The sequence below is a fragment of the Cynara cardunculus genome, assembly GCF_001531365.2.
Source record: "Cynara cardunculus var. scolymus isolate 2C chromosome LG 17, CcrdV1, whole genome shotgun sequence".
NCBI lineage: Eukaryota > Viridiplantae > Streptophyta > Magnoliopsida > Asterales > Asteraceae > Cynara > Cynara cardunculus.
This window is the reverse complement of record NC_037544.1, coordinates 32,464,687-32,469,237: the sequence shown is the minus strand read 5'-3', so window position 1 is coordinate 32,469,237 and position 4,551 is coordinate 32,464,687.

Sequence of the window (4,551 nt, the reverse complement as noted above, 5' to 3'; positions counted from 1 at the left end):
ATATGTATATATATATATTAAACACACACATATATATTTTAAACGCACACACACATATATATATATATATATATATATTTTACATTATGCATATATCTCTATGCATAAAAATACACATATTCACATCTTAAATTTACGTAAGCACATATCAACATAAACAATTAATTCACATAATAATTACCTTGGGTGATAACCTGGACCCAGTTATCACATTTATTGCTCTATATATACGACATCATAGGTTCATATGTAATTAATAAGATAGTTAATATCGAAAATTATTGTTTCTTGCATATATATATATATATATATATATATATATCCAACACTCAACCTAGATCTCACTGAATTGCTCATGAACGCGGTTATATTTATGTATAATCAATAAATGATATTGAATATTTATTTGCTCAAAGAATAAAATACATTTACTTGAGGGGCAAAAATATAAGGTGTTAGTTGAGAAAGCATGATTATAACAAATTACATAATAAATGTAGTATACTCTAGTATAGAGTGACCCTAATCATAAAAAAAATATGAAAACATAACCCTAATGCCTAATGCATTCTACATATTATATACATTTCTTTTTCTTTTCACTTTACACAATATAGCATTGTGGTTTCTAATCTCATTATCCTGAAAACGAAGTGCAATTAAACAAAATTCAGATAACACCTCACAAAAATTATTTAAAAAGAATAACAGTAATCACCATTAACAAATTAAGTAATTAAAATAAAGGTTAAGACCAACGTTCAAGAACACTTCATACCATGTTTATCACTTCGTTATATATATATATATATATATATATATATATATATATATATCATAATCAAGTAATTAAAAGAAATTATCACGTATAAATTTAATATAATAATAAATCAAACCTAGTGAACCAAAAACATTTAATATATCCTATTTAGAAACAGGATATTAGGATGTTTGGGATTGCTTATTTGAAATAACTTATGTTTTTCTACAAAAACACTTATCAACTTATTATAAGTCAGGATGATTTAACTTCTTCAAAAACTTCTTATTACCGATTTGGCACCGGTATAAGTTGTTTATCCAAACATTCAAAAGTGTTTATTACCGGTGTCACACCGGAATAAGTCAGTAAGTTGTTTTTATAAACAATCTCAATCACCCCCTAAGACGAGATTTATACCGACTTAATATCAACATAAAGAAATATAATAACTAATTTTTAATCAAGATTAATATAATGATGATCAATTAAATAGAATTTATTTTTCAGAAATCTTCATAGTTTCAATCATACAAGATTTTAAAAAATGGACAAGCTTCTATGTTTTATGTAAAACTTGCTAATAGGTAAATTTCGAAATTAGTTTTCTTTTAAAAATAACGTTGCATGATTGACCTTCAATCTATCATTTTTCTCATCAATATGGAAAACAAAAACAACATCATAATTGAATATTTTTTATAATTAAATCTCATAATACTACTTCATGTCCTACAATCTTCATTTTATATGTATACATATGTAGATATAGATCTTCACATAGAAAGATCCATAAAAAAAAGTACGTTATAAATTATAGTTTTCACTATTGATATTTGTCAACATTATGTCATTTTGGCATTTAATTAGATAATTTGTGTGTGTTTATATATTCTTTTTGCAAAAGGAGGGTCGGTCAAAAATTATATTCTAGCGAAATAATTTTTTAAAGAAATACACTCTTTTAATATATATATATATATATATATATATTATGCATTCAATCATCTTCTCATATAACAAAACTCATACCACGATTCAAAAAAAAATATTTCAATCTCATAATATCATTTCATATGTCGATTTAACAAAAAGAAATTGTAAAAGGAAGAAGAGGGCTTTGGACCAATAATCCCTTTTTCAGACTCAAGGATAGGTTTCTTAGAAGAAGTAGAAACCTTGGAAGCCTTTTTCAAAGAAACTGGTCTAGGAACGAACTCAGTAATAAAAGCTACTGAGGTACTAGTATAAGAAGCAACAGCTGACTGAGATGAGGTAGCCGAAGGCTTATGTTTCATCTTCAGTTTGGATTTTGGCTTCTTATTCTTGATAGGCTTGTCCACAGACTTGCCTTTCTCAGCCGCAAAGAACGACGATTCAAAGGATGCTTTAGATGCTCAGAAGTTTTAGATTTAAAAGAACATGCATTAGAAGATTCCTTAAGAGAGAGAGAGAGAGAGAGTTAAACATACAGTCGACAGGAACATTCTCAGATTCAGTGTTTGAACTTTTTCCTTTGACAAAAATTCCGAACTTAAGTGATTTTCCATTTTCATTGGATCTAGGAGAAAGAGATCCAACAGAATCAGATAAGTAAGATGGAGAGGAGGAAGAAAGAATGTGAGAAGTAATGCACATAGAGTCATCAGGAGCACACAGATCCATATCATCATAACCTAGACCAGTCTTTACATCAATAGGAAGTTGATCAAGTAAAATTTTATCTAGGTTCTTGGATGATCTAGTCTATTTTTGAAGAATGGCTTTTTCTTTCTCCAGCTTCTCAAAGACCTTAGTTTTTTCTTTGTTAAGAACATTGTTTATTAACTTTTGTTCTTTAAGGTCATTTTTCAATTTATCAAAGTCTTTCAGTTGATTCATGCATTTATGTAACTGATTAGTTAGACTTTTGATTTCAAGGTCAGCTTTCTTCTTAGCAGATCTAGCATTGTAAAGATCAACAAATAAAGAATCATAAGCTTGAACCTTTTCAGATTCAGAGAGAGAGGAGAAGTTGTTTACCTTCTTTAGTTTGACCAGATCTTTGGCATCCTTAGAGGTAGAAGGTAGATCAGCAGCAGGGGAGGAGGAGTCCTTGACAGAGTCTTCTATCTCCTGGATGTTGGCCATAAGACACAGATGTGTCATGTCCTCATCACTGGAGGAAGAGGTTGGCTCATTAATCCAGTCATGAGTCTCAGCGATGAGACCCTTACCTTTTCTCTGACGGCTCAGGTTCTTTGCCTTTTCTCTCTTGTACTTTGCCTTATACTTATCGTGAGAGGATCGGCTAGAGGGATGAGAAGAATGATGCTTAGAGATCCTTTTGCCTTTGCACTCAGCAGCAAAGTGACCTTTCTTGCCATAGTTGAAGCACTCCTCATTGGACAGACCAAGAGGAGCTGACTTAGATTGATCTAAGGTTCTTCGGTCGGTGACCTTAGATCTGGGAAAGAAGGTAGAAGAGCCCTTTTTGGCATACCTTTTGAAGTTGGTAGCCATCATGGCCATGTTGTCAGCCAAGTCATTAACTGAGAGTTCATCACCCTCATCATCAGCATCATCAGCATGACTTTCAGCAAGTTCTTCTTTTCTGACAGCATCTTCTTCAGTGTCAGATAGATAAGTGATACGAGGTTCACTGACTAGTTTCCTCGTATTGTTGGAGAGAAGGGCAACAGGAGAAGAAGTTCTGGGATCCTTCAATAATGCCTTTTTGAGAAGCTTGGTTTGCTCATAATTATGGAGAATTCCATAAAGAGCAGTCAGAGGCATATTTTCAAGATCTTTACTTGTCTTGATACAAGTGTAAATGTTTTCCCAGAAGTCAGGTAAACATTCCATGAACTTGCATAGGACTTCTTCATTTTCATAGACTCTGCCATGAAACTTCAGATCATTGAGAAGGTTGTTAAACCTGTTGTAGTACTCAGTGAGAGATTCACCTTTCCCATGCACAAAGAGCTCATATTGCCTAACAAGGCCAATCTTCTTGCTTTTCTTTACTTCGATAGTTCCATCATACATAACACATAGAGTATTCCATATGTCCTTGGCAGTAGAGAGGTTTACCAGGGAATGGAAGACATCATCAGGAAGAGAGAGGGCAATGATAGCCCTTACCTTGGTATCCAAGGAAACTTTTCTTTTATCGTCTTCATTGTACTGAGAAGGATCTTTGATGATGAACCTTCCAGTAGAATCAGATTTCTCTTCATCATCATCAGAATCATTTAAAGAGTTACCATCGTCTTTGTTCTTTCCATGATGAAGCCATACTTTAGGAACAATGGGTCCATCCTTGAGGATTGAGAGATATTGACTATCAACACCCCCAAGGTAGAGTGTCATGCGACTTTTCCACATAGAGAAATTGTTCTTGTTAAACTTGGGAGGCTTGGCAATAGTGCCATTGTCTTGGTAAGAAGGAGTAGAGTTGGAAGAAGAAGAGGCCATTGCAGATCTAGCTTATGAGATTAAGCTAACCGCTCTGATACCACTTGTTAGTCCCAAAGGGAATGACAATAAACAGAAAGTAATTGTAGAAGGGGGGTTGAATACAATTACACAGACTTTTTTCAACTTTTTAATTCTTATTGATTTATATCAAGAATTAATACACATAGAAATACAAAAGATTGTTACAGAAGATAGGAAAGGAAAACCTAACCTAAATAATCTTACAAGGAGAAGAACTTTCAAGAACAACACAAAGAGTTCTTGAAAGGAAATGAAGAACACTAAGAATTTCTTCGCACACAGGAGAGCAAGGGAGTAGAAGAGAATAGCCT